This window comes from Callionymus lyra, chromosome 13 (assembly GCF_982586985.1).
Source record: "Callionymus lyra chromosome 13, fCalLyr1.hap1.1, whole genome shotgun sequence".
In the NCBI taxonomy this organism is placed as follows: Eukaryota; Metazoa; Chordata; class Actinopteri; order Syngnathiformes; family Callionymidae; genus Callionymus; species Callionymus lyra.
Window position 1 is genome coordinate 18,426,919 of NC_141830.1, and position 17,965 is coordinate 18,444,883.

At 38.1% G+C, this 17,965-nt stretch overlaps 1 protein-coding gene across 1 annotated transcript in view; it reads left to right on the forward strand.

The window, feature by feature from the left end:
* The window catches only part of cadm4 (cell adhesion molecule 4), a 239,743-nt gene that overhangs the window by 156,445 nt on the left and 65,333 nt on the right, over positions 1–17,965 (forward strand). The window lies entirely within an intron of this gene.

Below are 17,965 nucleotides of genomic sequence, written 5' to 3' on the forward strand. Positions count from 1 at the left end.
CATAGACACACAAACAGTGAGAGGAACCGTTCTTTATAATCTTAATTAAAGTGAGCATATGGTCTGTTAACCGACTCATGATTTTCCTCTGGGCACAAAAAAAGAAAATAGACTTTCAACTTAAAAGTCAAAACTTTTTGGTAAAAAAAGAGAAGCAATTTTGTATGAATCAACTACACAAGCAGTTGATAAGACAAAAATACACAAGAGCTGGTGTTTACACTGCTGATCAGTCTTGCCTCAGCCTCTCAAACTATGAATCAATAATCTGTGAAAATGTAAAATAAGGAAAATAATCCAGTGTTTACTCGGCTTTCCGTTCTCATGTTGTTTAATTATATTCCCTAAATTAGTTTTGGGGATATTTGCCATTGACTCTTGTCGCACAGCTGCTCCTCCATGTGTTTCGTTAAATATCTGATGAAAACAATAACCCTTTTTAATCTCCTATTTGTCTGCCAAACTTTGTGGAAAGTTGAACTGTTGTCGATTCAGATTTTTGTTCCAGCTATCTTTAGATAGAATGGACGTCTAAACTGAAATTCAAAACAGTCTTTTTCGTACCTCATTCTTGCTGCTTAAAACTTGTGTGGACTCCACACCAACGTAATTTGGGGACGCAGACTACACATAGACGTTTGCTCTCAGGTGTCAAAATGAAAGTTTGCAGTGAACAAGACTTGGAGGAATATTTCATTTTTAGTGGATCTCAGTGATATGTGGAGATAAACTGAACTCAACCTCATAATCCATCAGAGACAGATGCTGCCACAACTATTCATCTGCCAAGTTATGTTGTCGTCTTTGTTTATTTTGGGACACATATTTTAGTGGTTTCTGGGTTTCAGATGGATTTAATACGTTTTTTTAAAGAACACTAAAAACCTGACTTCATAAAATACAGCCCACAATAAATTAACTTTTCAAATGTTTGAAGAAAACATCAGTTTATTTAATATTGTTTTTTGATTTATTTGATTTATGTAGTTTGAAATGAGGTCCGCTGCATAGGTAGGAGGTACGATAGAAGGTAGTTTGTGGAGATCATGCGACATAAAAATAATAAACGTACAAAATTATCTTTTTTGTCCAGTGTGATGAGACTAACACATCATTAGATCACTCAGTCTCTACATTGTTGTTAAATATAAACATTTTATTTGACTTTGCTATTTTATTCTGTTAATACAAGTACATTAAACAACTTTATTGACACTACACGGTCATGAAAAACAATGTTTGTGAAAGTCCAGCTGATTGGACCAGCTCCACGCAAGTTAGAAAATGAACCAATGGGCCGCTTTCTTTCTTGAAAGCTCCGCCCATTGAGTGGAATCCCCAAATTGGATCAGCCAGCCATCAATTAAAAAAGTTGAATTAGTTTTCAAAAGGTGGCTGGATTAAACTAATAAAATGTTTTCATCCATCGTCCCAAATGATTAATTCCGTGCACCTGAGTAATGTCAGGACAAAAATGTAGTTTATTCTGTTGTGTTGAATCATGTGTAAATAAGTCTCAATATCTTTAAAATTAAATGGTTTGCATTTTTGTATTAGCTTTTGACTTGATCATTTTGAAAAGCTTGCATAATAATAAAGTGTCAGCTACCCTGTTGTGGATACTCTTGAAATCATCAAAGGTAGCACATAACCGTGTGCCTCGAAATGACTAGTTCCACAGTTTTGCAAAATAACATGTTGTGCGCAGCTGCTTGTGAACTCAGCATTTATCTTGAATAAGCAGAATATTCTCACGTCAGCAATCTTGGCTGCAGCATTAGCTGTTTAAAGTACACTTCCTTTCACAGAAAATAAAACCCCAGGACTTGAGATGCATCCGACGCGGTGACAAACGTGGACAAAAGCCGTGTAAATCCATCAACCTCAAGAGATCAAAAAAAGAGCCGGAGACGAGCGGATTATAAATCCACTGATAGCAGGGGCAGGAGCAACTGTGACGGGAAAATGTGTCGTCAAGGAGAGGGAGCTGATGGAGGTTGGGGGTCACAGGAAGGGGATGTAAGGTATTGAGGGAGAACAACAGGGTACGAGTCATGTCGGGAGACCAGAGAGATTGGTGGCCAGTGAGCGGGTGGCTTGATGAAGCGATGAGGCGAGTAAGCACGGCACACTGGGGGGAGATAGAAATGATGGAGGGATCACATCTCGCGGACGGGGACAGACGGAGGGAGGCCAAGTGATGGAAGGAGGGCAAGGGGGGGACGGATGGCCGGACACAATAGGCAGGAGGTTTTATCGATAATCTCTTTTCCCTGGAAAATCACAGATGTTTCTCTTTTACAAGCGTCCAAGTGGACCTCCACCATAAGAACGTGTTTCAAATGGTAAAAGCTGTAATTCATTATCACATAACCTGTATTGTGTGAAGAGGTTTGCATTATGAGCAGCTGTTGGATTGACACAGAGAAATAGTGAGTCAGTCATGTTTTCCACATCAGTTTTGTTGCAGCAGCTGGCCCTTTATTCTACGATACCCCCGAGCTATAGAGAAGAATACATTTAGCGAGGGCGTTCCACGGCTCTGCATTTAGAATCTAAATCGTCATGAGCTGTACATCCGCCAAGAAAAAAAACAGCGATTCCTAAGCTTACCTCAGAATCCCAAAGTGAAATGACATCGTCGGATGAAGGGATTCAGACACTTTTGTGTTGACGTAAATGTGTGTTTGAGATTCACTCGTTTATTATTATTCACATCCATGTCATCAGTGGCCTTTCCAGTCACTCTTGGGAATATTATTTTTACCCGGTTCTGACCCAAACCTTAAGAAAGCCCTCTAGAGTTTGGATTTAGGCAAGAAGGATATCATGGATCGCTTTTCTTATAGGAGTGTCACGATACCAAAATGTCTGTTGTTGATACCAACACCAGTTTCTGATTCCTTTACACCTTGGTACTTTTAATAAGTGATGGTCCGACAAGGCTTCATGAGGCAGTGTCATATTTTAAGAGTCCACTAGATGGCGGTCTCTGCACTGTTTTCCTTTGTTTTTAATAACTCTACTAATGAAATATAACATTATTTTTAAAGTGATGGCGCCACCTTCTGACCTTTAAACATGACACTGTTTCATGAAGCTTCATCGGCACAACATTACTTTTAAGTGCACAATTTTGTCGAATAACAAACCAATAATTTCCCATTCAAAGAGTAGTGAAGGTTGTTTCCCTATAGAGGCTTGAAAAAACGAAACCAACAACTATTACTATATGTCCAAACAGTGTTGAGCAGCCTTCAAGTATAACAGCAAACTACACGTTTGAAAATGTTATTTGCCTTAAAAGGTTTCGTTGATTCTTGGCTGCAGTCTCTTGCTTTTGGTCAGTGCCATCTGACTTTTTAAGGAAAAGGGAAAATAAAGTTTAAGCGATCATGTATTTTTACAGAAGTATTGGTTCTTGTGACAAATCTACTTTGTTATATTCCAAGTTTGTTGTACCCTTTACTGTTGTAGGGCTGACAAACTTTACTATATTGCCTAAAACTTGCATCACATCCTAATGAAATTTTAAAAAAAAGTTCTAAAGCCAAAATTAATAAAAATCTAAAAGATGTTTTTGAAATATACACAAATCAAAAATATAAGCCAATCGAGTTGATCAGTCAGTTCAGTCGATTGGACGAAAGCAGGTCATGGGACTTTTGAGTAGTGATGGGCTGATGAAGCTTCGTGAAGCAGAGGTCAGTAGGTGGCGCCATCACTTTACAAATGATGTGATGTTTGATTAGAATAGTTGTTCAACACAAAGGAAAATAGTGCAGACATCGCCATCTAGTGGACTATCAAAATAATGACACTGCTTCATGAAGCTTCATCAAGGCATCTCTACTTTTGATTTTGGCCTTTAACTAAAAAAAAAGAAAATCTAGTACAAATATTTGAAAATTTTCTTGTATGTTCCAAATATTACCTAAACCTCAAAAAAGAAAGCAGGAAATGGTGAATGGGAAACACTTTTAAGATTGTGTCTTCATCTCTTTGTCTCCAGGATGCATTGTTAACTAAACTAAACTGTCAATCTTATGAGAGAGTCACAAAGAAATCCTGTGGATATATACGTTTTTTCTGCTAAACTTCTTTGTCACAATCTTTTGCATTAGTTTGACTTTTGGTTCTTCTCAAATGCACATTCTCATCTGAATCCTGTGTTAAGCCCTTACTTAAAAAAGAAGTAGATGATGATGAACGTTTAGAAAAAACCCAACAATTTTATTGATACAATTTTAAAGTGTAAACATGAACTACAACTGTTATTTATATCAAATACGTATTCAACAGGAGTAGTTTTGTATCTATGTGACTTGATCTTGTATTAGTTCAGCCTTTCTATAAACAAATCACTGACAACACAGCAGCAGGTGACATTACATCTAGAGGTGTGAGTCTGAGTGTAGAGAGACGACTAGTCTGTAGAGGAGAAGAGAAGATGAAGGTTAGCTGGTCGCACAAATCCCTTATTGACTGGATCCTCACACCTCTTATTGCTTATTCCCCTCTGATCGCAGTAGTTAGTCTCCAGGGGCCACCTCACCTGATTGGCTGCCTTTCAGGGGCAGGAGTTCAGGGCCCCGAGGTGAGCCTTTAGTTCTGACGGATGGAATCAGCAACTGCCTCAATGATTGCTAAAACTGCTAAACAGGTCCATTCTCTGCTGTTCGGGTGGAGAAGGCGACCGTTATTGTGTAGCAATGAAGTCGCTAGATTTAGCTTGAGATACGTTTGAATAATAATATGTTTGGAAATAGCACAGAGATTACTGGGGAGGGGACATTTTGTCATTATGGTCTTATAAATTTCATTAAGACTGCATCGTGATTCAGGTATCTCTCTCTGGATGTATTCACCTGGTCTTTTGAGCATTTTTTAGACACGATGAGCTCTGGAAAATGAAGCCCAGGGCCATGTTTGAATAAGCCAAAAATCTTTTTGTCATTTCATTGTATTACCAATCATTTTTCAGGTTCTTCCTTTTTTTTTTCTTTCTTTTTTTCCCGCTAGCTCTCAATGGATCAGAATATAAAGTGACAGTCGACCAAAGTTAGAAGTTTGAAATGGCTGTAATGGGTTGCGCCGCTTCTTGGTCAGAACTTTGGCCCTGCAGTTTTAAAATCTGTGTGCAGCAGCTGTGAGAAGCCATGCAAGAATTAGGATAGAGTAAAAAAGAAACATGAAAAAAACATGAAATCTTAAACATAAATAAAAAATACAATTTGCAAAGGGTCGAAGGTGTGTAAAATGGAGAGTGTGACGGTATGATGGTGTGTACCTAAACGTCGGACGAGCATGTGACCTCAGGTGCTTACTTTTTTGGGGCTTTTCTATTTAGTGGCTGCACTCTCATAAATCATAGCTGATCAGATAATAAGATTATCTTATCACATAGTTCAAACTTATGGATGGACCTCAAAAATTCACGTTATTTTTCTTATTTTGTTCACATTGTGGAAGAGTAGATAACCACAGGAACATTTAGTAACACTTTTAAACAACAAAAATGGTATTTGCAGTGAAGAAATTAACACCGAAGAAGTGCACTGTCTTTTTATTCTCCTTGTTCTCCTTCTGTCATTCAAGACATCACGTTACATATATAAATTATTCTGCACCACTGTGACTCATTCCGACCCCGTGTTATTATGAGTAATGCCGGTGTGAGACTTGGAATGCTTTTAAACAACATTAATTTGTAAGAGCCAAATAGAAACTGACAGGCGACCAGCGTTGGAAGTTTAAAATGGCTGTAATGGGTTCCACCGCTTCTTGTCCTGGTCAGCACTTCGGCCCCACAGTTGTAAATCAGCTGATTCAAAACCTAGTTATTTTATTTTTTAGTTAGAAACACATGTGAGGGAGTTTTTTTTATTCAGCTTAATGCGTCATGGACGGGTTAAGGTTGATAAATGTGTTTTTCCAATGCTAAGAGCTCTGAGCTGGTCTTTTAATTAAACGGCAGCACCTCCATCTATTTTCTGTCTCAAACAAGGTGGAATTTGTTTACCTGCCAGCTGGTCAACAATGTGCCTTATTAAGCCTGTTTGTGTCTCTTATTTTGTCTTTTGGAGGGGATGTTTCATGCTTCATTAAAGTGTGTTTTTCAAACCTTAAATGCCACATTCTTTTAACCTCTACCAAGAAACATCTAATTTAAAAATCTATACATATAAAACAGGCTTTAAAACAGATGTAAGTCCCTGCTAAATATATTCATATATACTAACGTCATATCCGATATTCTATGTACCAATTGAACTTTCTTACTTTGAATGTCTCGCAGATTTCTAACCTCAGCTATGGACCATTAGTGAAGGTAGAATCGTAGAAAGCCCATGTATTGAATAAGTTGGTGCTTGAAGAAGATGACTTTTAAATTAAATCTTTCTAAAACATCCATACGTGTACCCTCAAAGAAAAAGAAGATTCCATACCAGTTGACTAACTTTTCACATGCTGCATAACGAGATTGTGAAATGAGGAAAATTATGGGCCATTTATTAAACATTAAAAAAGCAAGAAAGTTACTGTTTTTAGTCATCTATTTGCAGTGTTGTACTGGTCATGTCTTTGTCAAATACAACACCCATGTTTCTCAGGCTCAGTTTGACAGACTGACCTAAGTCACCCAAGTACTGACTTAACCTTGGAAATTTGTCATCAGGCGCAATAACCAGAGTTTCAGTTTTCTCCACATTTAGCTGCAAAGTGTTTTCACTCATTGTTTGATTTCTAGCAAACAATTGACTAAGCTGTTCCGCCTCTGGATCAAAAGTGAGCAAAAATGTGATAAGAAACATCAGGAAATCTCTCAATGATTTTACCCAGGGGAATCAAGTACAGCAAAAATGATAAAGGACCCAAAACAGAACCTTGAGGGACTCCACACAACAGATCAGCTCATTCAGACCTTATTTGATTGGCAGATACACTGAAACTGTGCCCAGAAAGATATTAGGAGAACTGCTGTAACACAGACCCACTTCATCCCTCAGTCTTCTCAGCAGGATCTGGTGATCAACTGTGTCAAAGGCTGAGGACAGATCCAAGAGAACCAGAACAGAGTATTTACTCGAATCAGCCGACATCATGATGTCACTGGACACTTTCAGTAAGGCTGTCTCCGTAGAGTGATGTTTTCGGAAGCCAGACTGAAACTTCTCATGGATGTCGCTCTGATCCAGGAAAAAAAGGCATTTATTTTACACTACAAAGCTACCTTTTTACATACTTTTATAGCATGCTAAATGCTTTTGCTTCTTTAAACACACAACTGAAACTGTCAATTAAAGACAAGTTTAAAACTTTAAATGATTAGGTAATAGTCATATTCTAGACAACCTTCTTTTTTTTTACACATAATACAAACATTAAATTACAAACAAAAGTAGAATCTTGATTGAGTTATATTTGTCTGACATTGATGTGTTAATGCAGATTTTTGTTTTGTATGCATGTGCACACTAATGCTGAAAAAAAAGAAATTGTTGATGCTTTTAATAAAGGAGCTTGCAAAATGTTGGCATGAGTGGCATGACGTGACCAGAAACTTTGAAGGGACACACAGAGAATTAAAACAAATCCAAGGTCACCAAAGTGAGACACAGATGATTCATCTCAAACACTTCAAACAACTATCATTTAAAAATGTGTTTTAGGTTTGTGAATGCCACAAGGACGTCTCCTTGTCTGACATCTCTCCAGCTGAGAAACCAAAGAATGTAACTAGTGAGCGAAGACTTAAACAGGTGCCTTTGTAGTCTGACAGTTGTTGCATTACAGAGAAGGATGGAGCATTTGTTTCCCCACAGGGTCAAATAAAAACTCCTGCCAGTGTGAGGGAGACGTCTTTGACAGGACTTTTTCTATTTGAACGTACAGACAACCTTGTTCATACTTCAAATTCATTTTAATGTAATGAAGAACATGTTCCAAAGACTGGTTAGATAGAGCCTCGGCTAGATGCCAAAAACACAAAAGAAACGTATTCTCAAGGTCGTTGAGAATACTCTCTGTTTCATGACGTGATAATCAACCTTCAGTACTTGTCGGGCGCAACCGTCCGTTTCCATAATTACCCTTGGAAACCCGTACAATCGAAATGGCTTTAGGCAGTAAGGAATCACAATATTGGTTACAGGTTTTTATTCTTTCAAATTGGAAGTTTCGCAAAAGTCGAATGGAAACTATTTGTTTTCGGAATTACAGGGTATGACATACCTAGTCAAGACTAGTTTACTCATTGAGAATGTGGCACAGTAGATAGCAACAGGGATTTTTCTTTGCAGTTAAATGTGTACCTTATACATGGTCTGCTTAACTCTTGTGCTATCTCAGGGTCAAGTTGACCCGGAGGTCAAGTTAAACTACCTCCCTCGCTTCCAGAAATATAATGGAGGTCCTTCACCTTGACCTGGAGACAACACAAGGGATATTATTAGAAACATAATCGTACTTCATCGTAAATACAGTGTAGAAAATTGTTGCACAAAATGTTTACCCTCACTCATTATCTGTATTCATTAAAACTCCTTCTACACTTTACACTTTTATTTCGGGAAAAGTCAAAGTGGAAACTCGCACATTCACACACGAAGCAGGATTTTACACTTGAAAGGCCATCTGGCCAAAATAGCATCTAATCTACACAATAGAAGCATAAAACTCCTGCTGACGCTCATGAAAAGTAGCTTCGCTGATTCTGTGAACGTGGCTAAAACTAACTCTCTGCTCTGTCTGTTAAATTTGGAGCCCTTTAAATCATTTCAACCAAAAAAAAAAGCAATTGACAATGTCCCTCTTTGTTATTTTCTCCTACTGACATGTTGGAAAAACATGGTGCTTGTGCCTTTCAAAAGCCTATCTCTTTAATTTTTAGTATACTGTCAAAATGGTGCTTGTAAAATGTTATTATTTGGCAGTACACTGCAAAACCGCTCTGTGGGTCTGTGGACAACTGCTGTGTGGCAGTTTAGTTTAAAGGTGGCAGATTTATATTTCTGTTGTTTTCCATGGACTTGCCAAGTAGGCCTGAGATCAATCGTCATCACATTTACGGTTGACGTTACATGGATCATGAAGCTCATTTGAGTGATCCAAAAACCCTCTGAGCTGTAAAAAAAAACAAAAAAAAAAACAACTTAACGCAGCTGTGATTATCATTACTTGCCTGACATTTGAGTCAAAACAGATATTTTCTCAAGATGAGACACATCAGAGCGTCAGTCGGAGTCACCTTGTCGGAACAGCAGAAGTCCCAGAGAGAGATGTTTGGGACATTTTATATTAAAAAGGGAGTGGGAAGTTGGCGAAGGAAGAGAGGATGGGATAAAATTAGTGGAATGCTTTGGAAGAGCTTTGGCAGATTGTCGTTAAGAATGACAGATGCCTCGTTTAGACACTATTCTTTCATCTCTTACACTTACACAATAGTATAATATTTATTTTGTTTAAAAGTCTCGTTAAAATTCATATTATTTGTGCTTCAGAACGAAAGCACAAAAGTAAAGCAGCTAAATTCTGAAAATCTTCAATTAGGTTAAATATTTTTATACCAGTCAACTACCACTGCTTTTTACCAACTTATATTAAGGTTGAGTTATTGTTAGATTTCTTCTGTATTTCAATGTATGTTATGTCATAGAACAACAACAATTGAAGTATTTTTCTTTTGTATTTTTCTGATATTTCTTTGTATATTTTTGTTTTTATATTTCTATATTTATGGTGTTGCGGTGAGCACTATTGAATTCAGCTCAGCGCCGCTATAGCGGCAAAGGAAGTTATGAACAATATTGCAGAGTCCGCCATCTAGTGGACTTTGAAAATAATGACACTGCTTCATCACACCATCAGTAGTTGTGATGCATTGAGAAAAAGCATTGTTGTGTCCAAATGTTTGGCCTATACGGTACGCATATTTATTTTTTTGAAGAAGAGAAACAATGCCATATCAGGGTGTAAGTGGTCATTTGGCTTGACAACAAAAAAAACCTTTGTATGATCTTAACTCATAAGGTCAGATTCTAACAGGGGCACTGTGTTGGTTAAGCCTTGCCTGATGTCTGGGCTTTTATCCACCGGTAACTTTTAATCTGCCACTTCTCAAATGGGTCAAATGCATAGAGGCCTTTACAGTTCATCCTCCAAACCCGAAACAAATAAATTTCACCCCTTTCTCAGTATATTGTCAATACAGCCGAGTCAAAATGTTCCACCAGTTGAATTGCTGTTCCAAGGACTTCAGATGGATTATATTTTTCTTTTCAATTATTTTTTTTTATATTTTGGATGATGACTCAACAATACCCAGCAGCATGGATCTATAAATCCTCAGGTTTAGAGGGGCGGGGTTATAGATATAGATAATAGATTTATCTGAATGACCAGTGGCTCATTGCTTTGAACTATACAACAAACGTAAAGTGCGATCCGTAACGTCCATCTTGTATTGAAGCCTCGACGAGAAGAATTAAAAGCGGAAATAAAATAATTGAACTATATTTTAAGCTTGTTTATGGCAGACGTTTAAAGAATAATAAGCGATTATAAAACGGAAGTATACCCGGAAGTACTTCTCTTAATTGACGAATTATTTCCAGCACTTCCAGAGAGCACAAAGGGATGTAACAGACGATCACCACTGAGGCATATGAATGTTTTCAAGCGTATCTTTGTGCAAGATAAAGACGATGACCACTGGGATCCAGGCGCTTCATTCAAATGAACATATATTTTTGTCCATCTTTGACAATGTCATATGAAGACAGTTTAAATTATATGATTTTATTCAAAATCTTTCTCAAAAAAGTCTATAGTGAATTGTTGTGATATTTGTGGGATAGTAGTATGGCAGTCTATAGCAGCCATTGTTTGTGGATAAATATTGATTTATAGCTTCATAAACCTCTCATCTTTTACATTGAGTAAAAGCTGAAATATGACGTTTTAATTATCATATATATATATTCAAAATATTTAACCTTCCATATTCCAATATCTGAGACCTCTCAATTGGCTGAAAATCTAAACCTAAACTCGTTTTAAACATTTAATAGATATAGAAACAATTATTTAACAAATAAATAATATAAAAAGGATTAGCAAACATGGATTTAAACAGTATACAGAATGACTATGATAATTAAGGATTACGAGGAAGAAGCAATTTCTGATCAGCAAAACTAAATAAGACCCTTTCAAATATTAAACTTTATTGGTTACAGCCAGATTGTGGAAAATAAGGCAAATAAAAGTATGTGAGCATTATAATTCACATTCAGAGATACAGCAACCGGTGCGCATCAATTGCATGTGTCAACACAGTTTGTGATGGGCTGCGCATTGAGAGGTGAGGCACTGCACCTGCCTACCTTGACCCCAAGTCCCTGGCCGACATGAGGGTGAGTAGTGGTTGAACTATCACTTTTAGAGTTGATAGACCTCCACAACAGACACATGATCAGATGAGTACAGACTGGTGATTCCTATTTCCAAGTCTTCGCCCTCTTCTATTGCCACAGACAAATCATAAAGGTTTTTAAAATGACTCCTAATGTTTGTGTGGAACATGAAGATACAGAGCGAGGAACTTAAATACTGTGTTGTCACTCTGCCATCTTTATGACAAAAAAAAACAGGGAGTACCAATTTGTGGAGGCGTTGAACAACATATCTGGTGAAACAAAAGACTGTAGCTTTAATAGACATAAAGAATAATCCGAGTAGAAAAGAGGTCGTGGAGGGATTGGCAGAGCAGAAGAAGTGCGAAAGTAAAGAGACAAAAGTAACATGAAGAAAGGATAAAATGGGAACGTGAAAGAGAAACTGGCTGGAAAAGAAAAGAGTGGAGGGGAGAGAAGTGGGAGTGTTATAGGAAGGCGCTGGAGCAAATCAAAGTAAAATTAAGTGCATTTACATATTTAGATGAGCGCTTCCAGTCAGCCTGTCTAATTATTTCATCTCCATTTTTCATTTGCACGCCGTTCAATCCGAGAGCAGCAGGCCGTGAGGAAAGTTTCCCTCTTCCCTTCTCTCCAGCCTCAGCGTTCCTTTATCATCGCCCTCCTCGCTCGGCCCCTCATGGCCACCTTTTCGTTATCCGGGTCATTAGCATACACTTTCTTGTCCGTTCGTAAATGTTCTCTCTATCTCCCTCACCTTGCTCCCGCCATCTCAGGACATGTTTAATGCATTTGATTCTTCTGCTCGCGTGTGTCGGACAATATGGCTGCAGAGGTTCACCGCTAATACCCCTGCTGTCCCTCCTAATGCACCCTTTTTTATGTGCTATTTAATCCGTGGAATCATCGCCAAACTTTTAAGAAGCGCTCATGCAACGTTGCCCTCTTTTCAATATTATTCCAAATCCTTACGCCTTTTCTTCACACTTCATTAACAAGTCTTTTCCTGGTCTTTCCTTCTGAATCGCCACATCTGCTCAACTCTCCGATCCTACAAATGTCCTCGTCTCTGCCGTCGTGCACGACTGTTATTGCTAGCAAGTGTGTGGTCCTCCGACATGAAAGGTTGTTATGTGCTCGAGGTGTTAATTGGCAGTGGAAGTTCGTTAATATTCTCCTTGCGAGTCAACATGTCAAGAAGAAAAAACAGCAAACTGATGAGTGTGGGATTTTGTGAGAGCCATGGATAAAGAGGAAGGTGAAAGAGATCTAGACAATGTCAGTCTTATCCATCTGTACAGGCACTGTCGGTAAATGTTTAGGTTTAACATCCAATCGAAAAACTCCATAGCTGGGGGGAAATAATGGCAGGACTTTCCTTCTGGTATTTGCCAAATTAAAAAATAAATAAATAAACACCATGATATTAAAAGAACAAGCCAGTTTAACATGAGATATAGTGATTAAAATACTAATTTAATTTTCTAATCACCCTAATGTCGACTGTTATTTTTTAGATAAATCAGTTCCTTATACGTGTTATAGACGTGTTACTTACAATATAGATTTATGCAAGCCTTTTTTTTAATGCTTTATGTTGAGATTACAATAAAAGGCAGAAAGTACAGACAAGCACCATGGAGGTATTTGGATGTTTTTAAGTGTCTTTTTTGGATGAAGATAAAGACAATGGCGAGCACTGAGCATCAGTCGCTACATTATAATGGACATACATTTCTGATTTTTTTTTGCTCAAACAATGTTTATGAATCGAGTAGTAACTTCTGTCATTTGACTGGCAGACGAGAAGGAAAACATGAAAAGCCCAAAGCCGTGTATTTTCTTGTCAGTACAATATCAGAACTAAGAACTTCTATTTCAGCTTTTGAATTCAACTGTTTTTCTTTTTATCCTCATAATAGAAATTAAAATCAACACGAAATTAAACAAGACAATCTGCTCTAATCATTCTCTCCGTGACTGTAGTTTATTTATTAAGTGTTGAAAGCATCAGAATGTTAATGTGAAGCAGTGAAAGGAAAGAAAAGGTGATGTGAACAACAAATGACTCCAGTGAGGTTTTAGCTGAAAGGAAAGATGACTATCATGGAGAGTGAAATTAGCTCTTTGTTGCTCATTTTTGATGTGAATGAATGAGGCCATGGCATTTGGCAGAACCCCCTCCTCCTCCCCTGAACCTCAGAGATGAAGCTTCTTATTACTCACTTTCAATCTTCTTCTATGCCGACGGTGCAAATCTAACCTGGTGGAGACCTCCAGTTAGGCAACGAACACACATGATGTGAACCCCCCAACCCCCCACCCACCCTCACAGGGCCCGCACACAAATGAAACCCATCGACACATCAAACGTTCGCACTCGCTCGGAAGGATGGATCAATCAGAGAACAAAGCCGAACGTCACACACATGAGAGGGAGATTGTCGCATTGACGCGCCCGCCGTGCAGTCAGCTGAGAGTTGTGTCTTGTCACCGCGACGTATGATGCCACATGAATAATGAGAGTGACTCACAGCAGGTGGCGCCGGCCTCACAGCGCACGAACAACACTTGTTAGGAGACTGTGCCGGCACACTCTCCTGTTGGCGTTTATCTTCGCAGAATAACCTTGTTGATGGATCAGAGCGTTCCGATTGCTTCCCAGTGGAGGCTTCGATATGAAATATTCATGTTTAACCACAGTTTTTAAACATATTAATGGAAAAGATGGTCTTGTGCTCAGGGCTGTGTTAGGGCAAGAATCTGGCGTATGTATCACGATACACGCTGCAGAATTACAGACCACATGACTCTTGACGAAGTTATAACTGCTTTTTATTTGTTCTGAAACCTAAAAAAAATCCAAACATCAGCTATAAAAGCTGCTGGAGTCACTGTATCCTCTCGCCCTCAGTCATTGCTGGGATCTCACAGGATTTAAATGTTTATTTAGCTAAAGAGGATAGAATGGCTGCAACCATCTAGTGGCCGGAAGTTTAATAGCAACAGAAAATAAACAAACGATGGGAATATTTGGATGTTAATTGTAAAAAACAGAATGATTTTATTTTAAACACACATTCTTGAGCTATAAACTATGAACAACGTTGTTAACTATGTTAACACATACTATATGATTTGTAAAATAATTGTTTTTATTAAGTTTGATTTTAAATACTCGTACAATGTGGTCAAATAGCTTTAAAAGATTCTGAAGTCGACTGTATCCCCTCGTCCTCAGTCTGTCAATGTTCATTTGGCTCGGGAAATAATTTTTTGTCAACTTCATAACTTCACATCCACCCATAAAATAACAGACTTGTCTGATAGAATACATATGTTCCTTTGATGTATTCTTACATGTTGCTACTTTTTGAGGTTAAGGTCAGGGATGCTCACTATGTCGATCACCAACGACCAAGTGTGGATCACATTTCTTAGACAATTAGGAGGAAAAAAGAAACGCGTTTATTCTAAACCAGGGGAATCATTGAAGCTTGTGCCAGAGATAAATTATTGATCTTGCTTTTATTCTTGGCAGACAAAGAACACTTCAGAGACAGTATCAAAAAGACTCGTGCGTGAAAAAATGTAAACCCTTGGAAGCCTCTGGTTTAATTTTCTACAACTAAAAGACATTTTCAGCATTGCCGGTTCAGCTTGCATCTTTTTCTTCTTTCATCAAATGTCTTTCTCATTTATGCTCCGTTTTTTTGTTCGTCCGCACAAATCTTAGCCGTCTTTAACAGACGATTCTGTTAAAACACTTGTATAAATGGATGAAACCACAGTGATATTAGATCGTTGATGGATAGCCGGGTGCTTTCTTGTTTTCCTGCCGCTTTAAAACAAGTGCATAAACAAGAACACTCTTTTCAGATAGGTTCATTTTCAATGTCTGTTTTTTTCTCCCTCTGAGCCGTTAACTCTCCATCTCTGTTGTCAACAAATAACAAAATAGAGACCTTTTTTTTAATCTCTTGTAATTGGATGTGGATGGAAAATAAGACAGATGGTGTCACTGCAAACGCAACCCAGTGATCAGAGTGTATTGATCCCAGTGCACAAGTGCTGGAGGTGAGCGAGAAGTGGTCTATTCCGACAGCGGCACGTCTCCAGGACCTGCAGCAAGGCATAATGTCCGGAGATCGAGGAGCACCGGCTTTTCTAATTAGAGAGTTCACAGCAAATTTGGTTGGATTAGCGTCTGCTTGTCTCCGGGCCTGTCATTAAATCAGACTCAGCTGCGTAAACAAAAAAAACAACCAAAGAAAAAAAGGAAAGGCAGGAAAAAGTCTGTGGAGGAACAGAATGCTTTGAATCACTTTTTAGTAAAAGTTATTCAAGTCTATTTTAACACTGATTATGAGCTCATGAAAATGTGTCAAGTTTTAAATGTGGACAAACTTTGAGTTTTTAATGTTGTGTATCAGTGGCATTCAAACTCATACAATAGGATTCAATCCTATGTTATCTGCGTCACGTCTCCGATGTTGATGGTTCATGCAGGAAATTACTGATAAAAGTGAAGTACATAAAACATAAACGTGACATTGTACATGGCCTCATAACAAACTTCATTCAATCCTAAATAACCTCAGGAGAGAGTGGGAGTATTGGCACATGAAGAACCTTGGACTCTTGTTGGGGTCAAGACAAACGTTGAAACGTACATTGTTGCACTGTTCGTATGTGCTCGATGGAAAGTGGTGAAGACGACCCTTTAGAAAGATACAATTTTTGAAAACATTCTATATCCGTCCGTTGTTCTGAACATATAGGAGTGACTTAAACTGATTTATTTTCCGACAAAATGTTCCTTTGACAGTATTTCTAGCCCTCAAAGTAGCAGACACATAATAATTGCACTTTTGTTTGTAGCAAATAGACCTATTTTTGGGGACCCTAACAATAGCACTATTATATCTCATTTTGATCCTAAGATCCACCCATTGAGTTGGATCAATAAAAAAATGTCATTGGTCAAGTGTCAATCAAAACAGCTGATTTGGTGTTTGCAAAATGACTGGATTGAACTAATGAAATGTTGTGATTCATCAACCCAAATTTGTGACAGTACTTACAAGCATTACCTAGGAAACCTTCCCAGTTCTGGACCTCCTAAATGGACTGCTTCAGGGTGTCAAGCAAGAGAAGCAAGACGCATCACGGAGGGATGTGTTTGTACATGGACATCAAGTTAATGTTTTAAGAGTATAAGGTGATTTAACCTCTCTTTAATAGTGTTTTATTTTTGAAGAAATCACCTCACTTCTTGCTAATACTATTTCAGCCAATACTATAGTCTTTTTTAAGATTTCTATTTTCCTCTCGACAAAAATAACTCTGAGCCGCGACTGCTTTTCTTGTGGATTCCGGGTAACTGGACTGGTTGTCTGGTTAATGTGCCAAAATGGCTGATTTAGAGCCAATATACATAATTAACACTATCTTCTCTCTGCAGTACCGAAACCACTCCTCGGCAAAACACCAGAATCAATGTTAGATTTAAGGTAGCTTGGAAGCTAATTCATCTATATTGTCGTATTTGACTCTTTTATTTCATTCTGGTACAAACCCATTTCGATACGCAATAATAATTGTCGGGAGCCTGCGCTGAGCACTCTGCCTAAAGGATTTCATGTTTACAAGATTAAGAACATCCCCGGAGCGATGCTGTTGTGCTGTTAAGTTGGTGTCACAGGTGGAGGTGTGTGTACTGGTGCACATAGCCACGTGTTCATCATCAACATCAGTGTCAATTTGATGTTGATATCCGGTTCCTCAGAGAGATTTGTTTTTCCTTCCTCTTCCTTCCAAGCTCACACACCATCCCTCGCCATTTGCCTGCTTATAAACTCCCAAGTTCTCCGCCTACACACGTCCATCTAACCACATTCGACTCACGCACCATCCTGTGCACAACCCTGATGTGTCTCCAGGGAGAAATAAGAAATAAATTCACCACTTCCGCTTACCCATGAAGAGCCTTAAGGACAAAAAGGAGTTTAATCTTGCTTAAGCTCTCTGATAGAATCTCTGCATTAGCCCTGTGCTGCTGGTTCAACGCTCCCCATCAACCTTCTCCTCCTACACCTCTGCTGGATTCTTCAGCTCCACATTCATGTCCCATTTTTCCTTCAACCCCATTCGATGTAATTAAGTCCATTATAACATGTAAAACATGTATCAGATTTAATGGTAAGAATGGAAATCCGAAAACTGTAGCAGCATGGTGAGGAAAACAACACATCTTTGATCAAAATGTAATTTATAAATATATATATTTTTCAATGTTTAGTGGGTTTGTGTCTATGTGATTTTAAGGAAATTTTCAGATGTTTTTTTTTCCTTTTCATTTATTCTATCTTAACTAAATATATACAAATTATAAAATGTCGCTCTCCAAACTGGAAGGCCACTGAATATCACACAACATCATATTCAGACAAATACGACGAGTGTGTGTGTGTCTGTGTTTAAGATATGATTTTGTTAGATTTTGCTAGTTTCAAATTCAGAAAAAAATGAATAAGTAACAAAAAATA